This window comes from Podarcis muralis, chromosome 8, assembly GCF_964188315.1.
Source record: "Podarcis muralis chromosome 8, rPodMur119.hap1.1, whole genome shotgun sequence".
Classification (NCBI taxonomy): domain Eukaryota; kingdom Metazoa; phylum Chordata; class Lepidosauria; order Squamata; family Lacertidae; genus Podarcis; species Podarcis muralis.
This window is the reverse complement of record NC_135662.1, coordinates 73124357-73149675: the sequence shown is the minus strand read 5'-3', so window position 1 is coordinate 73149675 and position 25319 is coordinate 73124357. Positions and strand designations below refer to the sequence as shown.

Below are 25319 nucleotides of genomic sequence, written 5' to 3'. Positions count from 1 at the left end.
TTCAATCATTGTATTATTTTTATCTGTCCCGTGCCCTTGCCCCACTACCCGTGAAATCCCAAATGAATTTAAAAAACAGTGGAACATACTAATTGTTCCCCATGACAATAATAAATTGACATAGAAAGGATCTCAAGCTGCCAAACACAAGCCCATGTTTACTACAAACATTTAATATAATAATAATAATAATAATAATAATAATAATAATAATAATAATAATAAATTATTATTATTTATACCCCGCCCATCTGGCTGAGTTTCACCAGCCACTCTGGGCTAAGTTAAAACATAACTTAGCTTGAGTGTTATGTCTCATGTACACATGATCATTTTCTGAATAAAATACACATTTATGAAAAAAAACATTTTGTAATAATGAAAAACTTATATGTGGTCATGTGAGCAATCCTATTGGGTTAAGCTAGTGAGACAGGGTATAATTATAACCTTTCTTACCTAGCAATAAGCTAAGCCCCACTAAATTGCATTGTTAAAACTGCAGCAATAGATGACATTGTGATGGTCCACTAATCACATTATTGTTGTTGTTGTTGTTGTTGTTGTTCTTTTGTTACAAAGCCACAAGGCTTTCCCTTTCCCTTTTCTTTCTTTTTTACTACAAAAGACTAAGAGGGCTACCCATGTGGAAATTCACTTTGAAAGGGAACATGTTGGGATAGTGATCGATTTGTAAATATCTGTTGATGGCTGAGGTATGCACATCTACTTGGCACTGAGAAATATGAAAAGAAGCATATTTCTGAAGTAAGTGAGTGAAGAAACAAAAACAGAGTTGTGTAAAACAGAGGAACAGAAATCACCAACTGAAATTGTGAATGAATCCCAGATCAGATTTAGGCACATTCCTACATCCCTAATGACAACTCTCCCCTTCCCAGGTGACTGGGGGCTAATGGGAGTTGGAGTCCAGCAATAACTGGAAGGCAACACATTCTCCACCCTTTCTCTGATTTTCTGCCATGTTTCTGCCGCAAGCCTTTTATGCTAAATGACCCAGGGTTGTAGAAGTCAGAACCAGCGCCACGGTCTCAGGACCTTGAGAACCAGTTCACCCAATAAAGATATATTTTTCATGAATACTTTCTTTACAAACTGCACAAAGCCCCGTGGGGACCAGGACAGTTCAAACTACCTATTGATAATAGAGGACAATGATTTGCTGCGCCGTTTGTGTATGTAATGTGCACTGTGCATCCCAGAAGAGGAATTTGGAAGATTTACAATTTTTGTCACAGGACAGAAATGCCATTCTCTCACCAGCTTGTATCTAATGTTGTCAAAGTGATTTACTGACATCATGAAGCTCTTGTAAATTATGAGAGTGATATATCGGCTCTACCAGATGGCAAACATAGACAGAGAAAGGTCAAGCAATTCACCAAATATCTCTTTGAACACCACCACAGAAGTATGATGCTTTAGTTCTAGTCTACCATTCACACCCTACATTATGCTTTATTATTACATTATACCTTATTATAGTGACTTTATCAAAGCATATTTTGGCCACTGTACTCTGTATACTACAATACATCATTATCGACTCTATTACATTTGCTTCGACTAATGGTATTTTCTCCTCCCTGTAGAGGAGAGATTATAATTGCAACATACTGTATTGGTACAACAAAAGTGGGATTATATATTGCCAATTAGAGCTCTTGTAATCATTTTTGCCACCAGTCTATTAAACTGCTTCTCACCACCCACACTCCAGTGGAGGCAATGAAAGAAAGAGCAGTAAATGAATGAAAACAGGTGTATAAATAATGAAAAAACAATATTGTGGACCAAGGAAGGGACTCATAGGGAAAAGGCTGAGCAAACATACAGATTGACCTGTTTTCTTCATATCCATATCACCAGTCAACCTTTCCTATACAGTGGGACCTCGGGTTAAGTACTTAATTCCTTCCAGAGGTCCGTTCTTAACCTGAAACTGTTCTTAACCTGAAGCACCACTTTAGCTAATGGGGCCTCCTGCTGCTGCCACGCCGCCGGAGCACGATTTCTGTTCTCATCCTGAAGCAAAGTTCTTAACCAGAGGTACTATTCCTGGGTTAGTGGAGTCTGTAACCTGAAGCATATGTAACCTGAGGTACCACTGTATACAGATTTATATGTCCTTAAAATCAGTCCCCAGCAGTCTGCCACACTTTGTGCAGCCAAAAGGAAGAACTCTGGGGCAGGAATATGCAGACAGGGAGATGGCTTGGTATTTAAGCATTTCAGTGATGCCCCAAAGTATACCACATGACTGCCTTATACTGATGCATCACCACAAATATTGACATTTAAATGCATATTTAAAAATCTGTTTTAGATGCATTTCTCTTCCACAACAAGCATTCCCAAATACAATACACATTTTGATATGAACCAAGAGCCATGTTGGAACATTCTGAAAGTGCAAAGGTTATGGTGGGTAGCTAAACTACAATTCTCAGAGCTGTCCAAGAGGTGTAGTTAATTCATTTAAAGGTTTGTGCTGCTGTTCTTTTAAAAGTCTCATTATTAATCTAGTTAATATATGCAACAAAATATTTTCAAGTTAAATGTGAGAAAACACCTCAGAACAGCCATGTTAGGGAGACTGGCCATATTTCCATTTTATGGATAGAAAACAGAGACTTTTCTAAGTCATTTGGTGCATGCATGTCTAAAGTAGGTTTTGATGCTTAGTCAGGGTCCAAAAATCAATCCTCTTGACACTACATGTTCTCATTCACAGTGCTGCTTTCAGATTTAGCATCCATCCCCACTCTTTCTCTTTGCAAATCTCAATTTCTCTTCACGGCCCCTTTCGCTATGTCTATATAATCTTCCTTTGCAGTTTGTCTGATTTGGCCTCATACGTTAGACACTCCTGAGAAGAAGACATTAACACTTGAACTTTAGTTTAAGAAAGAGGATGACACTCCCGTTCAACCTTTCCATCAGTGATGTGATCCTATTTTGTTAAAGTTAATTTAATAACTGCTAGATGAAACACTTTTTTCCCCTGCCAAGACACCAAATCAGAAGACTGCAGTTCTCCTGTGACAGCTGATAACACTACTTAGCTGAAAAAAAGCCATGTAAAAAATACTTTTCCCCCCTTCCCGAAAGTGTAACAATGGGATCAGATGTTACACTGGAAGGAAAAGAAAACACTCCAGAACCCGCATCTTGTATTATGCCAGAAAAAAACCATTTCAATTTATTTTTTAAAAGTTAGGACCTTGATTCATTGTGGCCTTTTCTAAAAGTGAGCTCACAGACACTTGATGAATGCTCATTGCATGATTTGGGGATATGAACCAGGTTTCTCAGATTTATCACCATTTTCACATTAACAAGGTGTCCGCTCCAAACACAGTTCTCTTTCAATGAAAACAGATGTATCTCATTCAGGTGAGAGAGTCAACAAATGTTCACTTATTGAGCAATGAAATGGACATGCATAAAGCCTAGTATGATGGGAAAGGGATGTAGCTTAGAGGCAGAGAATCTGCTTTGCACAAAAAAGGTTCCCAGGTTCACTTCCTGGTATCTCCAGGTTGGGCTGTGAACGTCCCCTTATCTAAAACCCTGGAAAAATGCTTCCAGTCAGTGGGGATAAGACTGAGCCTGATAGACCATTGTTTTGACTTGGTAAAAGGTAAAGGTAAAGGTACCCCTGCCCGTACGGGCCAGTCTTGACAGACTCTGGGGTTGTGCGCCCATCTCACTTTATAGGCCGGGGGCCAGCGCTGTCCGGAGACACTTCCGGGTCACGTGGCCAGCGTGACAAAGCTGCATCTGGCGAGCCAGCGCAGCACACGGAAATGCTGTTTACCTTCCCGCTGGTAAGCGGTCCCTATTTATCTACTTGCACCCGGGGGTGCTTTCGAACTGCTAGGTTGGCAGGCGCTGGGACCGAGCAGCGGGAGCGCACCCCGCCACGGGGATTCGAACCGCCGACCTTTCGATCGGCAAGCCCTAGGCGCTGAGGCTTTTACCCACAGCGCCACCCGCGTCCCTTTGTTTGACTTGGTACTGTTATGGAAAAATCTAGGTGTGAGGCTGCTCAGTCACCCAGCTCGTCGGGCAGAGCCCGCAGGTCCCTGCGGAATAAAGGAAGGAGTCCAGCCAACCGGAGCAAATAGCTGTAGACCAAAGTTTATTGCGCAATAGGTTCAAAGAGCAAATTTGAATCCTGAGGATGGGGTGACAAGGACTTTTAAAACTTTCCCACCATATCCCAGAATACAGTCCGTACAGCATCACTGCTGTATCATTGCTACATCATTGACATGTCACAAAAGGGGAGGGGTTAACCTTGGCAAACATGTCCAGACAAGTCCTTGGTACAAGATTAGCATAAGCAGACATGACAGGGCAAGACTCAGGTATAAGATTAGCATAGACAAATATGTCTTAAGTACCCACCACCCAAAAGTACAATAGAAGTTCCTTTGCATGTCTGGAGCCTGAGGCGAGTCAGGTGATGAGATTTGGCTTCCTTTGGCTAACAATGTGCCCAGTAATTGTCACCTCTGGGAACTTCCTGGAGTCCTTTTTCAAGGGGAAAATAGCTTTGGAATGGAGGCAACTGGGAAAGGAGATGATTTTATATTATTTTTAAAGCTAGATAACTTCCCTGAGCTTTCAAGTTGAAAGGATACATTCAGGCATAATATTTGTAATATTTAACTTTAAAGATGTGCTCCCCCCGGTATTTTCCGTAACAGTACAAAGCAACTACCTAAGTTCCTATGATACTAGAAACTAAATGTGTGTGTGTGTATGTGGGGTGCTTTCTCATACTTTATATACTGCCCTCAAGGTCTTCAATGCCAAAAGAATAGCTCAACTGCTCTATGGAATTCCAGTCTGACTGCCAGGGTTTAACCAGCTGGTAGAACGAGTGCAGGCAGCTTTTCTTTTTAAGATTTCTGCAGTCCCACGTTGTAATACCCTATGCAGTCTTGTGTCTAGAGGGAGGGCAACACAAGGTAGAGACCGTTGCCTGTGTGAGATTTCTTTTATGTTGGTTAAACATCTACCTCACATTAGACAAAGATCCTCATCTTAGCGACGTCTTGTCAGACCCCTTTCTTTCCCCAGGGCTACAACAGTTTAACATAAAGGTACAGCAACTTGGACTGTCAATGGAACTTTTGTGATTGATGCCTCCACCATCTGCCAAGGCTATAATAAAAACTAGGTTGTGGGACATTGAACGCCAGGAACTAGCAGCAGCAGCAGCAGAGAAAACATGTTCCCCTCTTTACTTTCAACTTTCTTGGGCATATGAAACTAATCACAATTATCTTGAATTTCTGCTTATCCCTCAAGAAAGAAGGGCATTTTCGCTGGCCAGGTTAATTCAAACCCATCAAACCTCCTTTGGGGAAGGTTCTTGGGAATGGTGGAAGGAGAAAGAATTTGTCCATACGAAGACCACCTGCTGGAAACTCTTACTCATATGGTTCTTAAATGTAAACTATATGTTCATCTCCGCCAGCAGTTTCTAGATCAACTCTGCATCCCCAAATGGAAACCAGAGTTGGAGGTCATACATTGTCTATTACTGGGGAATGATCAGGAGCTCACCAAGTTAGTGGCTAAATATCTTTATTTGGTTTTTTGTCGCAGAAACACATTGCAGGCGTCTGATCTGCCTGGAGACCTAGAGATGTAACGTTAGACTGTTTTGCCTCTTTTCATTTTACAAATGTTCTGTGACATTATTGATTTACTATGGATGTTTGTATGTGATGCCAATAAAAGGTTTGAAGGTGATGATGATATACTGAGATCCCATTGGGTTTTTAAGGCTACATTCAGATGATCAACACACCCTCCCCAACCCAAAACCCATGGGCAGAGGGAAAACAAGCCTTTAAAATATTGTCATGGGTTCCTTAGTCATGTGACAGAGGTGAACAGGCTTGGAATCCAGCCTAAATCCTGCTCTTGTCCTGGCTCCACCGTGCTCCTGAAGCACCCATTTTGTGTGAATTGCAGTAGCTTTGGCTCAAGGAATTTCATTTTAGCTGGATGAACCTCACATGAGGTGGCATGGGCATATCTTCAGCTGAACCAGGGTTGGGGAATTAATGCAATCTGAGCTTGGCTGAGCCAGGAATCAGCCACATCATAAGCTGCTCAACCTGGCAGAAGTTGCCATACATAGGATTGCCCCTACACCACTGACACCAGATCAGCATGATGAACAACAGCACTTCCATCTTGTCTGGATGGAATCCGTTTGTTAGCCCACATTCAGCTAATTGCATACTCCAAACACTGATTCAAAGATTCACTGCATCATCTACACATTGGTGACTGAATTCCATATGGCCTCATGTATATATTAAGAATATTATAAGTGAGTGTGTGGCATCTGAGCCATAAGGTCTGGATTAACTTGTGTGTCTCACTCTCAAAGAAAAGAAAAGAAAAGAAAAGAAAAACATTCCCCACTGAAATAAATTAAAAAATAATAATAAATTGTCCAGTAGCACCTCAGAGACCATCTTCTGCTACCCTTCTGAGAAAAACCCCACCCCACCCTCCCACTATATATAAGGGTCTGGCGACTTCTGTCTCAGTGTCTCTGAAGAAGTGTGCATACACACGAAAGCTTATACCCAGAACAAACTGAGTTGGTCTCTAAGGTGCTACTGTACATTTTTTTAAAAAAAATTAGGTCCCCCATGTAAAAGAATTTGCAAACTGTTGTTTTATACCCCAAATACTACGTTATGTTTGTGCTTTAAATCTATGATCATACAGCAAAACAAACACTGGCATTAGGAACAGTGAACCAATTTTAGCAGACTGAGAAGAGAATTGATTTTTTAATTGATTTTCCTCTAAGAAATCATTTGCATTTGATTTTTAAAATCTACAGGTATAGGATAAGCCGTTGTTATTCTCAAGTGAATTTATTCCAAGCATGCAACACTAGAGATTTGGTTTTCTTGTTTGTAACATCATAGCAGAGGAAAAAGATAACAGTTCTAACATCCTCACCCCACCCCACTCCCGATCCATGGCTGCTTTCCTTTCTTCTTCTCATGCTATGAAACACTGCTGCAAATTGGGCAAAATAATTTTGAATAAAGGAAGACTGGAGAATAATATTCCCCTCCCCTAACAACTGTAGGTTTTTTTCCCATTCAAAAGTAGCTTGCCAGCATAATAAAATATAAGATGAAACTCTTTTTGGAAAAAGAGTTGAAAAAGAGTGATTTATATTTGTAAAGCTGATATTCTTTAGTGGTTATTTGCAGCTAGGACCTTAGCAAATAAAGTATGTGGAGTATATTAATCGTTGGAAAATACCTGCTCAGTACTGTACAGAAGTGTATGCCATGTTCACATGTAAATACCACCAATATTTTAATTGATTTTCTTTACATTGATGAGAATGGCACAATGTGTTTATACACTTCCAATATTTGGATTACAGTTACATTAACCCCAAAACAGGGTAGGGGAAATGGTCAGCTGAAAGATACGGCATTTTTCCTTTGGGAAATATATCCATATCTTCACTACTTAGCACTTCTGTTGTTGCAAATACCTGCTCCATGCCACAATCTGATTGGCTGGAGGTCTAGGAGGATTAGCTGTGCTGTTTATATAGAGAATAAAAGGAAATCATGTTATATCATGGGATTTCCCAGTGGTGCAGAAGAAATGGAACCAGAGAGGGAAAACTTAGTCTGGAGCATAAACCCATTCAGCTTAATCACATGACATGACAACCCTGCATAAATTAAGCCAGCAAAAAGGATAAAAGGTAAAGGTACCCCTGCCCGTACGGGCCAGTCTTGACAGACTCTAGGGTTGTGCGCTCATCTCACTCTATAGGCCAGGAGCCAGCGCTGTCCAGAGACACTTCCGGGTCACGTGGCCAGCAAAAAGGATAGTGTAATGCAAACATGATTTAAAGCAAAGCTTTCCAAACTGTGGGTCGTGACACATTGGTGTGTCGGCTGCAATGTGTAGGTGTGTTGTGCGAACACTCCCCATGCTTCTCCCAGGGCTGGAAAGGGGTTAATTTAACCTCCAGTTTGCTAATACAATTGAATTCCTGTCTTGCAAAATGATGCATGTCTAAAAAGTGTGCCACCAACACGAAAAGTTTGGAAAGCTGCAATTTAAAGGCTTGTGGTTTTTTTCCTGCTCCAGAATAGAGTTTGGATTTGGTGCACATTATGCCAGCTTCAAATAACTTGACACTTCGGTATAAGATTGCCCTATAAATAAATACATTTAAATCTGATTCCTCCTTCAAGGCAAGAACAAGGGTAACTTAAGGAAGTTCAAATTTCTTTAAGGATGATGGTCATTATAAGTGTGTAGAAGTTTCTGATATTTTTTAAAGTGTTGTATTCACATTATTTTTGTTTCTGATTCTAAAATCTCATAGACCTTAAGATATACATAGACACTTGTTGGAAGTTTCTGTTGGTTATGAGGAATCAATAATTCTCTCATGTATTTCTTTGAAGTGCTACCTGGGACAGATGGCAGCCCAGGTGGGCTTATACTTAAAATATATTATATGGGCTTAAACTTAAAATATCTTAACTTTCAATTTGTTGTGACTAGCAAATATTTCTAGTCCACAGTGTTGTCTATTTTTACAAATAAGTGCACTGCCCAGAAAAAGGGTTGACTTGACCAGTATGCAATCTAATCTTGCCCTTTTTACCAGATTTTTCAGGGTTGCTCCACACATTACATGCAAGATATATAAGCATTTGTCTACTGTGTATTTCCCCCACAATGTGTGTAGCAGGAGAGAAGAATCTGAAAGTGTGGTAAATATTCATGGGAACTGTGATTGGCACATGATTATTATTTGTTTTCAAATAGGTGACCTCTCTCCAAATACTCCCATGTTTACTAGGGAGAGTCAAGAGTTCAAAGTAACCCATCATTCTGGTAATATATGAAGCAGCCCTCGGTCTGAGAAGTACTTGTATGTCCCAAATAAAAAAAAAGTTAGTTAAGTGTGATGATGAAAGAAAATGATTACTGTTAAATGAAACCAATTTAACTCTGCAAATAAAATAAAGCAAATCCAATACCCAAAATGGAGGTCTTCAAAAGCCAGCGAAGTCACAAAAAACTAATCGACAATAATGTCTGAGCCCCAGCAGAATAATTTTGCATAGTCTGTTAAGCAAATGGACAATTTGGGATTCACAGGAAGGGGGATATTCTTAAGGAAAACAGAGCGAAGAATCTGTGTTAACAGCATCCGCTCAAAAACTAAATACACATTTTGTTAATTTACAGCAACCCAGAACTGACCTCCTCTGGCAAAAAAAAGAAAAGAAAAGAAGTTATCGACATGCGCAAAAGTACAGAAGTGAGACAAGCTACAGCAATTGTGAAGTTATGCAGAGAGTTTGCCATGCAAATGCATCCACTGAGATATTAGATCAAAGTCTTCCCATGAAATTCATTTTTTCTAAGATCGAAAAAAAACTTAAGTAGAAAGCAGTGCTGCTAAAAAGCAGTGCAGCAGCCATTTTCATAAGAAGGAAATTTGTTGCCAGAACCTAGACACTCATCTGCAGCTCAGACTATCAAGGATCCATGGAGACGATTTGTTAGCCACACTATAGCAGATACAACTGTTAATCGTCACAATAGAGCACCAAGCAGTGCTATCAGCTGTTGGGTTCTTCTTTGGTTGAACTGCCTGACCTTGAAGCCAAAACTTCAGAGCTAAGAGCAATTGCCAGAGTACAGAAGGGCCACTGTCTGGTACTACTACTACTACTACTACTACTACTACTACTACTACTACTAATTTATCAGTCACCCTCCACACACACGTCACAAAAAACTGCTAAAAGTAGTTAAAAACAAATCAGAAAACAACTATATCAATATCTATTCATCTATTGTTGTTGGCATCTGTTTTTCTTGAGTTACAATGGAGTGCACCCCAGGGGCCTCATCACTTCCTTCCCCCTCCCCTCCACTAACACCCAAACATACAGTGGTAGTATTTATCCTGCTCTTACTATTATCTTCAATAAATTACTTCTGGAATCATTGTTGACATAAGGCAGTTGTGCCCTCTCCACCCCACTGTCAATGTGTTAAGAAGCTTAAGGTGTGATGATAAAGGGGTGAAGTCAAGCCACTGTGTTAGCAGCGCCAAAGTAAGCAGTGGCCTAATGTGTTTATAAAGGGGAAGGTGGTTTCCCAAGTATGATATGACACGAACACGGGCACACGTGTCCATGGGAATGCCTGATCCTCTTTAGCACTTCACACAATTTGTTGTGGGTGAGTTTTCCAAAGCATTTTCAATCCAGGGTTCCTACTCAAGGGGATCAATCAAACACACTTTGAAAACAAACAAAAATCACCTTCAGAGCTTTCCACTAATCACACAAAGACCTAAAAAGCAGCTGGCATACTCAGGGACATTAAGAACAGGGCTTGCATTTGTGACCATGCCTCATACCTGTACTGATCCTTCATGCATTCAGGAGAATGTCAGAACATTCCTCTTCTCTTCCAGACATGATGGAAACACAAGAGAGAGCCAACATTTGTATCTGTTGACAATCCTACCTGAGAGGACCAGTTTGCCATCATCGTGTCAAATATTTACAGCTCTTCTTTTAATCTTGGTCTTCGTAACACCCCCAAACCTTGAGTGTTCATCCTTAAAGGCAAAGGTACCCCTGACTGTTAAGTCCAGTCGCGGACGACTCTGGGGTTGTGCGCTGATTTCACTTTACTGGCTGAGGGAGCCAGCGTTTGTCCACAGACAACTTCCGGGTCAAGTGGCCAGCATGACTAAGCCGCTTCTGGCGAACCGGAGCAGTGCATGGAAATGTCGTTTACCTTCCCGCCAGAGCGGTACCTATTTATCTACTTGCACTTTGACGTGCTGTTGAACTGCTAGGTGGGCAGGAGCTGGGACTGAGCAACAGGAGCTCACCCTGTTGTGGGGATTCGAACTGCCCTAGGCTCAGTAGTTTAGACCACAGCGCCACCCGCGTCCTTAGGGAGCCGCATAAGAGATCCTTCTTTGGTTTCCCTGACCACTGGAACTGTGACAGGTGGCTACTGAGGAGAGGATAAGGCCACCTGCTACTAGCAATGATGGTGTGTGCTGCTGCCACTATCGGAAGCAGCAAACCTCTGAATTGCTGGGAGAGTGCTGGGAGTCCTGCTTGCAGGCTTCCCATTAGGCATAAGATTAACCGCTATGATGATGGCCTAGATAGACCTTTGGCCTGATCCAGCTTTCTTAAGTTCTTATAGGACTTTTTTATTGGTTGTGTGCTCTTCCCAGAGAAGCTAGCCTGACACCCATTATGATGTCTTGCCCACACTAAGTGAAGCCTTCCCCCCACCAGCTTTGTAGCTGTTTTTGATATATTTTCTTTGGATGCTGCTTTTAGAGAGATGCGGCTTTTAGTTTATTTTAATGTATGAGGTATTTTGTGGTGGTTTAAATATTTTATTGTAAGCGACCCTGATAATGCATTTGAGGGGCAGGGTATACATGTGAATAACAAAGCAGCAAATAATATGTCAGCTTTGAAAATAACTGAGTTCTGTTTGATGTGACGGACTTCAGCAAATCTAATATCACCAGTATATTTTTTAATAAAGGAAGATAGAAAAAAGATAATTTTTTTCTATAACAGCTGTAGGTGCCACCCCCCCTTTCAAAAAAGTGGTTTGCTATCATAATGGAAACTAAAATAAACACTTTTTTGAGGGAAAATAGGGTTTAGATAGCTTTCTCTATTTTAGAGCTGGAAAATAGTGGTTTACATTAGTAATACTATTATTCCTTAATGGAAATTTGCAGCTAGAGTCTTAGCAAGTAATGTTTGTGAGATATAGTAATTTCTCACCTTTTCCAGTTACTCAGCAAAAAAGAAATGGGTATGAAGCACACTTGAGGGGCTTCCAAATAAAGGAGCAGGATTTTTATTTTTGGTTGTTGGTTAGCAAAACCTCAAATCATGCTTATTACACACAATTTGTACTGGACTTACGTGTGACCCATTTGAACACAGCCTATATGCCATCGATTGTGTGGGACAGAAGTCACATATCAGCAACAAGTTGTTGTTGTTGTTGCTGCTGCTGCTGCTGCTGCTGTTGTATTGAGCTCCTATTGGCCACTGCAAGTGATTTTGCTGAACTTTGTAATTGCCTGGTTTGGAACACCAATTTGCCTAGCTTGAAATATTCAGGTGCAGGACAAATTGAATGTTGTGCCTCTTGTTGTTGAATGAAAAAAAACACAGCACATGTGGAAGTATTTTATGATCACACCATAAGCTGAAATGGTTGAGAAAGTATGGACTTGGGGTGGGGGTGGGGCAGATATCTAAGAGAGGGTACAGAAAGTCATTTCCAAAAGCTATCAGCTAATTTGGTGTGGAACTTTCTGGTGCTTAGACAGACAAGCTTAGACGCCTCCAGGGTTTTGTACCATTAATGGGAGCCTTAAAAACCTCTGCTTGGGAACATTTTATTTTCTTTGTGCACTGTCTCTCTCTCTCCAACTATTACTGTTTAGGACATGGACAAAAACTAACTGAAAGTTTAAGAGCAATATGATACAGTGCAGCCAGTGCTATGAATCAATTTAGAACTGTTAGATTGTTTTATGTTCTCCAAAGATGCTGGTAATTGTCAACCCCATTCCAAAATGAGCTGAGGCTGCTGTACACAATGGGTGGCATGTGTTTGGCTTGGTGGATCATGGATTTTGCAGGCTTACACTGATTAGATTACTTTTTTCTGCTAGTAGAGAGCAGCAGAAGGAGGGAAATCTGCCCCTTTTAGCTGTGATCAACTTACATAGCTATATAAAATACTTTAAAATAAAATAAAATTTAAAATAAGCTTTCTAAATGACTGGGTGCATTGTGCAATTCAAAGATCTGATTTTAAATCATTACAGACTGTGAACATCACACACACTATTACAGATATATTCAGACTTTTGTTGGCTGCTTTCATAATTCACCTGTGAGAAATTGGCACATATATTTTTAAAAAACCCCACAAATCCATCTGTCCTAAAATGCACTCTCTTTCATTAGCTTTATTTTCTCTTCTTCTCTGCATGTGTGGAGGCTTGATGCATAAGCAATAGGAAGCCAATAGCATCTAGCAATTTAATAAGAGCCAGAACAAAATTACTAATTCAGTGCCAATGCTACCGGTTGTGAGCCAGCTTCATAGGGCAGAGTCTTTTCTCACCCTCTGTGCATTTTTCCCCTCCCTCCAGGTAGTCACTTTTCTTAAGGTTGAACAGAGCTGACATCCAAGATTAATGCAACTTGCAGTTTGATTTTTCAAGGCCAGTCATACATGAGACGTGCTTTAATTTGGATTTTTTTTTTTTTTAACCAAGAGAATTGGTGTTTAACCATGCAGTTCCTGGAAATATGGTACAAGTTGCAATGTGTAATATTAAACCCAAGTGTGCTCGTGCTGAACACAATGATGTTGAAGGAAATTGTTAAAAATCAGAATGAAAATACATTAATGCACTGGAAGGAAATGCGCTGAAGGACCTTTTCTTATTCCCAAAGTTCATTTATTTTTTCCCCTACAGAGATAGATCAAATGTATTCATACAGCTGGCTAGAAAAAAAAAAAACTTCTATTCACATATATATGCAATATTATTTGGTCTGGATAGGGATTCCCAATACGTAGCCTTTGGACCACCAGTGATCACCAAGTCTCATTTAGTTGCTCCAAAACATTTGTGTAAAAATACAGTTTAAAATAATATATCATCTAGTACAATGCATTACAATTGCTACAGGAGGCAGGAAATTATTAAGTGGTCCACCAAGACCCTCAATATTTTTCGAGTTGTCCATGGGGTAAATTTTTTGGGAACTACTGGCTTAGATGGCAATTGGTGTATCAAAACTAGTGATGGGTTATCTCAGTGCTAGCTTACCTGCTAAAGAAGGTATCTGAGCAATCTTGGAAACATGAAGCTCGGAGGAGCTCACTGGGCCCAAAGGCCCACTTCTCCATCGTCGCCCAAGACAGACAGATGCCAACACACTTTGCCAGATTCATTCACATTCTCCCAGCAAAAGTTTAAAGTGAGATGCTGGACGTCACAATCGTACCAAAACGAATGAAGAGAGACAAATGATTATGGTTAAATTGTTTATAGGGAAGCAGTATTTTAAATTCTTGCTGTCACTGCTGCCCTTTACAAAACTTACTGACGAAGGAAGGCTAACGTATGTCAGACAAGAGTGCCCCATCTACATCAAAATGCACAATAGCTCAAATATTGTGATTCCTTCCCTGCAGAAAAGAGGGGAAATGTCCTGGTCTGGCCTAGCAAAGAAGTCAATGGGGCAAAGCAGGTCAGCTCTTTCAGCACCATGGAGAGCTCCAAGTGAGCAAATGGCTGCAACAGAGGTTGGAAGTGAACTGAGAATTTTTGAAACTGCCTCCAGTCTACCTCTCCTAGTCTGTGCACACACGGCAGCTGAAAGCGGATTTGATGCATCCCATGTGTGCATATCTTTCACATCAAGCACACAGAGTTGTTCTCTTCCAAGTGATAGTCCACACTTGCTCCGGTTTAAGGTGGACTCCTTAGTGCTACAAACCTGCTACATCTGGAACTGGGTGCTGAGAGTGCGACTGAATGGGACACACTTGTGGACAGCCTGAGGAAGTACCATCCACCATGGGATTGCCCATAAAAAGCTGTGGTCTGTTATTGCTTCAGTTTTTTGTACTCTGCTTAGAGAGATTAAATAATCAATCCCACCAATGGCAGCCCACAGAAAGCCTCTGGGGACCGCAAGGTGTTGAGCCAAACAAGATTACACTGACCTGTCAGCCCCACTGCCTTCACTTGAGGACATTGGGCCTGATCCGGGCCCAATCACTACCCAGTTCCATACTGGGAAGTGCAGCAGACGGTTTTGCCTACCTCTGGCTTCTGTCCTGCCAAGCCTGAGTGGTGTGACTGTGGGTGCACTGCTGGCTAAACCACTCTGTCAAGTCCGACTGTTGCATGATTAGGGCTAGGATCCCTCTGTTAGTGTTCATAGCATTTGTTGCAAGAGACATGGCTATCCTGTGGAATTTGTTTTTCTAGGTGTCAGTAGTGGGGTCTTATGTAAGTTAGTACTCTGAATTTCACAGAAAGATTTTGAATGTGTGTGTACACATGTTGTTGTTTCACCCCCTATTGATCTAGCATTATTTCATGGGCCATGCATGCAAAGAGGAGTGTGTGTACATAGCATGTTAAAGACAAGAATAGGAGAAATAAAGAACACTCACATTGGTGCTTACTTAGAGGTCAGTCAACCTCAAATCAATGAAGGCAGCTGTGAGTTCTAATGTTTTAAGTGGCCTGCACATTTATACCTTCAGGAAATCAGTGCAGAATTACAGGAAAGGGGTTACGCGGTCACTACTTGTCGAATCTGATAAACAACCAGCAGAGCTGGAGAGCTGGAGCAGGTGACCACAACGTTTTGAATGTCAGGTAGAAAATGCCAGCGAATAGAGGGATGGCGTGAGTAGGGAAGAGAATCAAACTAGTACTTCAATTACATATTATGGCTGATTATAAGAAGTGTTCCGGTAGCTATTTGCATATTTTTTATATTAGATGAAGTAGTAAAGCATAACTATTTTCCCTCTGTGATAAGAAGCAATCATCATGCAGCAGCAGCCGGGTTTCACAATCTGTGATAGTCTGGTTGAGAGAACCAGCAGTCTGTTATGGTTTCACTATCTAAAGTGTCAAAGTTTTATGATATGCGGGGTGTACAGCATTGGGGGGGGGGGTAGGGGCAGATGCAACGGCATCCTGCTAAATTGAATTAGTCACCACACACGCTTCTTTTGAAATTACAAAGTAATTACACCAATTGCTGAAATATGTACACTGGAAAAGCATACCTTTCATAAAGCTCATTTTTAATGTATACAGGGTAATTAATGTTCTCCTGACTGTCAAAAGCAATATGCTTGCAAACTTTGGAGAGCTCTGACTAAGTGCCTCAAAAGACTTGGAAAACTTGGGCAATCAGCTTTCAGCACAATAAATATATTCATAAAGGATGCAAATGAAATTCAATATGTATTACATAACAGACACTCTAGGATATGAAGCCATAATTCATAGCTATATTTCTCTCTTTGCTCCCTGCTCTTCTCCCCCTCCCACTCTGGATAATAAAGAGTAATGGTAAGCATATGCGGAGGCTTTTGTTTGCTTTGTGCCTGCGGGACTAAAAAGCAATTGATCTAGACACTGTAACATAACATTTGTTGAAGACGACATTAATTCAGTCCTCCTTAGGGTTCAGAAATACCAGTCACAGTTGCATTTGTGGGTACATGTGTACCTTTATATATAGGAATATAATCATGCCAGTCTAGTCTAGTGGTCTGAGCTCACAGTGGCCTGCCAGATTCATATGGGACAGGCCCAGAGTGCAACAACATGCTCCCCATTTGTGTGTTCTAGAAATTGGTATCCAGAGACACATTGCCTTTTACAGTGGAGATAGAACAAAGTCATTTCCGTCAGTAGCCCTTTGGCCAGAATTTGTCTAATACTTTTTAAAGCCCATCCACATTGGTCATCACAACATCTTATGGGGTGATCTTCATAGTCTAACTATCTACTGTGTGATGAATACTTTTGTTTGTTTGTTTGTTTGTCTGTCTTGAATCTTCCAGCATTCAGCTTTATTGAATAGCCCTGAATTCTAGAAAGGTTTTCCTGTTCTCTTACTCCACACCTTGAATAATTGTGTAGCATCTATCAGATTATAGATACATATATAGATATATACTTGACCTGATTTGACAGAACAATGAATCGGACCTGTTCCCAAAGGGGCCATAAAATGAAGAAGGCAGCATTTCCAACTGCTTACTTTTGTACCAGGCATTTTTGGTGCATAAATATCTAAATGCAACTTTAAGTTGTATAACCTTTAGTTAACAGTTTCCATTCTCTTGTACCAGATTTACAATCTTTACAAAAATTTCAGAGATATCTTTTGCATATCCTTTCCTCACGTGACTGTCAGGTTTAAAACTTTACAGCTGCACCATGTGATGAGAGTATAGAAAAGTACTGTAACTTCTATCATAGAGTTGCAAAGGGTGTAAAGGGTGAAAAAGACCATTCAATTGATCCTTCCAGGTCTGTTCTACAGAGGCACGAGATGCATGAGAATTAAGCAGAAATTTGGTGGAAGGCTGGGAATTATTGATTCAGACCATAGGAAGACTTTAAATTATGGGGGACTCCAGTTTTTAATAGGGACGTGGGTGGCACTGTGAGTTAAACCACAGAGCCTAGGACTTGTCGATCAGAAGGTCGGTGGTTCGAATCCCCATGACGGGGTGAGCTCCTGTTGCTCAGTCCCTCCTCCTGCCTACCTAGCAATTTGAAAGCACGTCAAAGTGCAAGTAGATAAATAGGTACTGCTCCAGTGGGAAGGTAAACAGCGTTTCCATGCACTGCTCTGGTTCACCAGAAGTGGCTTAGTCATGCTGGTCACATGACCCGGAAGCTGTATGCTGGCTCCCTCGGCCAATAAAGCGAGATAAGCGCCACAACCCCAGAGTCGACCACTACTGGACCTAATGGTCAGGGGTCCCTTTACCTTACCAGTTTTTAATGTTCCCCAATATATAAACAAAAGAACCTAGGTCAGATCCAGACTATGATAGTCATGCTTTAATCCCACTGAAATCAATGGGACTTAAAGCAGACTAACTTTTCCCATTGATTTCAGTGCAACAAATGTGTGACTAACGTAGTCTGTATCCAATACATTGCCTAGATATTCACACACATACATACATGTACACGCACACCACGTGTTAGCACATCAGGGAGATTTTTTTTTTCTTTGCCTCATTCTGCACCCAATAAGCATGGGATTCCTTTGCCCAGCAGCACTGTGGCCCATTGATTGCAGCAAAGTAGTGGGCAATTTGCCCAGTATCCTGTCTGCATGGGCTCATGGGAAAAAATCTGTCCTATGAGCCATTGCTTCAGAGGGGAGGGGAAAGCCTATATAAGGCTGCTTCCCCTGGAGCTCACAGCCATTTTCCTTTGAGAGCTCCCCGTCTGTCTACCCTCAGGTTAGAGCCTTCACTAAGCAATTGTGGTTTGCTGGCTGACACGACCAGAAAAGATTTTTCTCTCAACCTGACTGGCACTTGGTTGGGGTTGTTTTTTTCCACCTTTCCCCAGTGAAATTATGGCCTGCCTTTCTTAGGTGGAGAAACATTGTTGAAGGTGGAAATGGCATTGGGCAGGATCAACATAGTGGGGGGGGGGGGCATAAAGGGCCTGAGGGAAAGACTGGGTAGGGGTATCTGCCTAGTTGAAATCTGCACCTTCGTCCCCCAGTGAGACCTTGCTTGCTTGGCTGGCACCATGGCAAAGTTCAACACGGACCGACTCCCATGGTACAGGTTCGGAGCAGTCCAAACCCAGCAGATCCGTTCCATCAACATGGGGCTTGTGGAATGATGAACTGATCCTGGGACCCAAGGCCATGCCAGCCCTTGCCCTGCCTGCTGCTATCAATAAAGATTTGGCCTGATTTTATCCCATCACCGTTGTACAGTCTGGTTATTTTGCTGCTCTCATGGGTCACATAATGTGCCTGCCTGGGCAACCTAGCCCTTTGACAGCAGTTCTCATTTTCTACATTAGGAGAGCGCCCACCTGCAGTCTGAAGTGGTAGCGTCCATTTAACCACCTTGGCAGTTTACCATCTCATTCTGATGAAATACAAGCCAGGTGGTCTCAAATTGCTTTGGATCTCACATAACTTCTGTGGAATTCAAGGGACTGGTTCACCTTTCCCACATTTTCTTATTGTTAAGAGAATGCTGTGTTTGGTTTGTCTGTTCATTTCCAAGTATATCACACTGCAGGGCATCATCTATATATTGAACAGTGTGGTGCAAATTAATCTTCCCTGTTGCTGGAATTATTATAAACAGTGTTCTAATTAATTGTCATTCACAGCAAATGGTTATCAGTTAGAAAGCACATTGATATACTCCAGAGATTAAGAGCTATAAAACAAGCCATTGGCTCTGCCATTCCATAATACATTCTGTTGCAGGAGAGCAAATGAGCTACCCATTCTCTCCTCTCTACCGTTCCATGTTTATCTTTATAAAACCACCCATATCACATGCATTATCATCATCATCATCATCAGTTTATTGTCCAATACCTAAAGTGGTTTCAAGGAAACTTGCATGAGGTCATGCAAAACAAATACAAATGCAATTAAAGGTAATAAAAAAGAAAGAAACACAACCACCAGCCCGTGTTGATAGAAAATAGTTCTGGATTCCCAGACAGGAATGGATCATGATGCATCCCCAAGCTATGAACCTAACCCTCCAGGGGTATGGGGATCCTTTGCGGAACTAGCTGCATATGGTGGGGGAAATAACACTGAAAGCCTAAATTTCAACTGTAATGTAGAGAGAAGAATGGAGGTGTCACCATGTGAACTGGACTGAATGGGACTTATCCTTCATCCTATTCAGAATGCAGCTCCACCTACTTTTCCTTACAAAAATCATGCCGTTTTGAATTCATGTCACTCCATTCCATTGCATACAGTTGCTGCCATTTTATTTCACCCTTATTTAATACAACCAGGCTGCCCTTAAAAGTCTGGCACTCTCCAAATTGCAGGGACAGTATCACAGCAGGTGCACACATTAAAGAATGAATGAAAGCACCCAAAGTACCATCTATTCCAAAACTGGTTTTGCATGCTTATTTAGTAGTATCCCATTTAATGATTTCTCCAGGTACATCTAATATAAAATAAATTGGTTTGTACTAGGGATTGGGGAAGCATGGAGGACTTGCTGTAAAAACAATGTTGCCAGAGGGTTTAGATTTATCCTGGATACTGCAGGCAGGGGAAGCTCACATAGCACAAAATCACAGCTGGAATTTAAACAAACGGTAATCATTTAACTGCCTTCTTTCTCCTCCCCCCACTCTTCCAAATCATTTTAAAGACAGCTTGAGGGCAAACAAGGTTGCTTGTCAATTTATAGCCAGGTTTATCCCTGCAATGGCCTCATGGGACTGTTTTAAGCCTCAAATGACTGCCCATTTCCTTAATGCTGAACCGGGGCATTTGAGACTAGTGTCCTTAGCACAGATAAGCTTTGCCTAGGGTTCATTAGCATAAAAAGGTGGAGATTTTAAGTGATGGAGCTAAGCAATAGATTCTGGTTCTGGTGTTTAAAATGGATAAATGTGAGATCTTAGGAGCGCTGATTTTACAAGTACACCAATCCGATGTTTGTGAATAAAGAAAAGTGCTAATTCGCTAAAGCTTTTCTGTGGTTAGCTATGGACCTCTAGAGGAGGAACTAAAGAAGGAAATGTCTAGATGGAACCAGTTTTCCTTGTTGGGCAGAATATATTTAACTTAAAAATAAAATGTATTTTTCTTTTATCAAAACATTTAAAAAAATCTGGGTTGATTGACAATATTTAAAAGAAGATCATCTCAATCTACAATACAAGGAACATCACTTTTCTCCTGGTGGCAGCATGATTACTTTCCAGAACTGGAAATAATTTGAGCACCTACACCTCTCACAATGGTGACAAACTGTATGGGCAATTGCCTGATCTGAAAAACTGACAAAAAGGTTGTATGCCTTGAACAGCACATGTGATGCAGATGATGTTATCAAAATATGTTACCTCTTTGCAAGATATTATACCAAACATTCTGATTATTGGCAACCACCAAATTTCTGAACGAGTTAATGGGAAATTTTTGACCAATTCTGACAGAGTGGGAAAATGGGGAAAGCTTGATGTTTTGTTCATGCCTTGCTGAAAATCAATAAAAAATATTTTTTTAAAAAAAGAAATATTTACTGTGGTGCTTACCAGCAGTCAGCATCATAACATTTAATTATGAAATCTGTTTGGCTAAATAGCCATTCTAGATGCAATAATTAAACAGATGCATAAAGGTAAAGGTAAAGGGACCCCTGACCATTAGGTTCAGTCGTGACCGACTCTGGGGTTGTGCGCTCATCTCGCTCTATAGGCCGAGGGAGTTGGCGTTTGTCCGCAGACAGCATGACTAGGCCGCTTCTAGCGAACCAGAGCAGCTCACGGAAACACCGTTTACCTTCCCGCCAGAGCGGTACCTATTTATCTACTTGCACTTTGATGTGCTTTCGAACTGCTAGGTTGGCAGGAGCAGGGACCGAGCAAAGGGAGCTCACCCCGTCGCGAGGATGCGAACCGCCGACCTTCTGATCAGCAAGTCCTAGGCTCTGTGGTTTAACCCACAGAACCTTAAACAGATGCATACTGATTTAAATTTATTTTAAGGGATTAGAGGAGCAATCCTTTAGCAAGATCCGCTGGTATGAGCTCAGAGTTAAGATACACCAGGTTAACTCCATCATCTTTGACTGAACTGGTAATATGCCAGTGTAATTCCCCACATCCTGGCTCAGTTAGAACCTATCTGGCTAGGCTGAGCCCAGCAGGCGTAATCCCTGAAAAGCAGGGTAGGCTTAGGCTGGATCCTAAATGCATTCACCTGGGCAACATGACCTGGCATGTTAAGTTACAAAAAAGGGTGGTGTAACAAAAACACTAGGGTTGTTTTCCCTCTGCCAGGTTTAGGCCAGCTCAGCTAATATTAGCCCCACTGCTGAACAGAGTTTGATCTGCTGTAAATTTATGCCAACTTAACTTGCACCGGCTTGCTTTATGCCAGCTTTTTGTGTATAGGATTGCTCCTTGGGTCTGCCTAATATTAATATAAATAGTTTTGCTAGCCAGTTGCAAATTTTATTCATCTAAGTGTCTCAGAAAAGAAAATATCTATGGAAGAATGTGGAACAATATTTCTTCAGATCCCCTTTGGAATATAAACAGAGGTCTTCAGGAATGAATACAATATTACATAGATTATTACCTTTATAGTAGGTCTCTTAAACATATGAAGAAGGTTCATACAGATAATAAATCCTTCTATCTCCCCTGTTGCATGGCTTTTATGTATTGATTTTTTTCATGATGATAATCTAATGGGAAATTTATCTAGTTCAAAGAAATTAGTTCCAATTAAACTAATGGAAACATGGAATAATGGGCAAGCAATTTATTATCAAGTTCTTCCTACAGATGAAGTGCCTCGAGTGCAGTTTTTCCAATGAGGCATTATGTCCTGGAACTATTTCACTATAAGCAAATGGGGAGTTGACAGCTTTTGAAAAATAATTTTCTTTTAAGAGCGTTCACATGAACACTTCCATGTATAGAAAGGGTGGATGAAGGGATCTGACATTTACATATATTCAGATTATTCTGAAGGAGTTATGCATGCATAAAATGTGAACATATAGAGCTCCCGTCCTGGAGGAGAGACCTAACCAAGTCAGGGTTCATCCTTGTGTGGAGCTTCTAAATTGATTTGGAGGCTTGTATTTTTAGAAAAAGTTAATAATGTTGTCAGGAGTCCAGAATTAAGCTGCTCCACTCCCATGTTGGTGGCACCGGAGTTTATTGCGGCTTAGACTGAGGGAAGGGGTGTAAACACATGAGGTGGTTTACTGAAAATATTTTAGAAATTTTCCTTTGCTTAGATATGAAGACTACATTCTGGAAAAGAAGAAAAATCCAATTGGAGCATGAAAAAGTCGCTTGGTAAATTTTTTAACATTCCCATTTCGACATACTGTGCAATATTTATCACTATTATTCTCTTGACATGTTACATCTTCAGTTACTTATTAACTAGTACACCACAAACCTAAATCCTTTGGGTTAACCATGTCCATGGTTAACATTTCTAATCTAATTTGCTCTAATTTATTATGTTTAGCAACTATATACTAGTAAATAGGGTAAGGTAGACATGATTCGCCAGGCTATCTCTTTGGAAAATCTAGCTATATTTCTATTCTTATTATTGATGAGAACAAGGTAGCAACTTCGGTTTATTTTCTAATCTTGTGTTCTAAGAAGATCTGATAAAGGAAAGTATAAAAACCTGTATAAGTAATTGGGTGGGGGGGGGAAAGTTAACTGTTCACTCTCATCTTTCTTCAAATCCCCTTTTAACTATTGGTAGAATTAGTGTCATGTGATTACATGTTTTTAACCAATCCAGCTCATCAGCTTTTGATAGCACAGACCATGGTTTCTTTCTAGATTAGCTCCAGGGAATGGGAATTTGGGGCACTGTGTTGCCATAGTTCCAATCCTACCTCTGGTATAGTGTCAAGAAAGTAGCACTGGAGAGTGCTTTTTGGCCCCATGCTGGTTACGCAGTGGGGTATCTCCGCCCCCATCATTCAGCCCAGACACTGAGATCCAGCTCTGAGGGCCTTCTGGTGGTTCCTTCACTGTGAGAAGTGAAGTTACAGGGAACCAGGCAGAGGGCCATCTCGGTAGTGGCTCACACCCTGTGGAATACCATCCCATCTGATGTCAAACAGATAAGCAACATTATGACTTTTAGAAGACAGTTGTAGACAGCCCTATACATGGACATTTTTAATGTTTGAGGTTTTGTTGTGTTTTTAATATTTTATTGGGAGCCACCCAGAGTGGCTGGGACATAAATAATAAAATCATCAACATCACCATCATCAATATCTGTATTAAGGCACTGGGAGCAGTCATTAGGAGCTTGGAGGCAAGGTGACACCAGTATGCTAATGATGCTTGGCTCTATTTTTCCATAACATCTTAATCTGTAGAGGCCATGTGGCCTTGCACCAGTGCCTGATGATATGCAGGGCTTTTTCCCCCCAGCAGAAACTCACAGGAACTGAGTTCTGGCACCTCTCAGGTGGGCACCATTGCCATTATAGGAGAACAAGGGAGGCATTCCTAGTGAGTTCTGGCACCTCTTTTTCTAGAAAAATAGCACTGGTGAGATTGATGAGAGAAAATAAGCTGAGCTTGAATCATGGCAAGATGGAGGCACTGTCAGTGAGTGGTCCCCATGTCTAATATTGCCTACCTTGACTGGGGTTGCACTCCTCTTTAAGGAGAAGGTTCAGAGTCTGCGGCTGTTTTTGGATCCAGCCTTGTCACTGGAGGTACAAATAGCCTCTGTGGATAAAGGGATAAAGGTAAAGGTACCCCTGCCCGTATGGGCCAGTCTTGACAGACTCTAAGGTTGTGCGCCCATCTCACTTAAGAGGCCGGGGGCAAGCACTGTCCGGAGACACTTTCCAGGTCACGTGGCCAGCGTGACAAGCTGCATCTGGCGAGCCAGTGCAGCACACGGAAACGCCGTTTACCTTCCCGCCAGTAAGCGGTCCCTATTTATCTACTTGCACCCGGGGGTGCTTTTGAACTGCTAGGTTGGCAGGCGCTGGGACCGAACAATGGGAGCGCACCCCGCCGCGGGGATTCGAACCGCCGACCTTTCTATCGGCAAGCCCTAGGCGCTGAGGCTTTTACCCACAGCGCCACCCGCGTCCCGGAGCCTCTGTGGATAGAAGCACTTTTTATCAGCTGCGACTGATATGACAGCTTTCACCATTCCAGAACTGGGAGAGCTGGAGCACAGTAGTTCAGACATTGGTGACTTAATGATTGGATCACTGCAATGTACTGTATGTCGGACTTCCCTGGGACTTGATCCTGAAGCTACAGTCAGTTCAGAAAGCAGTGAGACCCTGTCAGCATATAGCATTTCTGTTCAGAGATTTGCTGATTTGCTACCATGCCAAGTTAAAAGTTTAACACTTAGTTTATCAAACCCTTAGCAAGTTGGGACCAGTTTATGTACGATATCTCCTTATCCTATCTGCTTCAGTCAGAAGAACTGGCACTGTTACAAGTTTCACACAATACCCATTGCACACTTTTAAGAAATCAGTCTTTTACTATGGCAGCACAAACGCTTTGGAACTCACTTTCTATTTATATCAGGCAAGCATTTTCTCTGCACTTTTTTCAGCACCTGCTAAAGACATTTCTGTTTAGGCAAGCCTATCCAGGCATCTAAACACTCTCATATGTTTTAATCCAGTTTTAGCTTATTTCTGGTTATAATTCTTTTTGGATTTTTAAAATACTTTTAACTGATTATTTTATTTAATAAGAGTAGTAGTGATAAAAAGATATTTTATTATTTATACACCAACCATCTGGCTGGGTTTGCCCAGCCACTCTGGGAGGCTTCCAGCAAATATAAGAAGATAATAAAATGCCCAACATTAAAAACGTCAAACATTATTCT

The 25319-nt window shown here is 41.2% G+C and overlaps 1 protein-coding gene across 1 annotated transcript in view; it reads right to left on the bottom strand.

Annotated features, from left to right (window-relative positions):
- The window catches only part of CDH12 (cadherin 12), a 688633-nt gene that overhangs the window by 385735 nt on the left and 277579 nt on the right, over positions 1-25319 (bottom strand). The gene's annotated exons all lie outside the window — the stretch shown is intronic.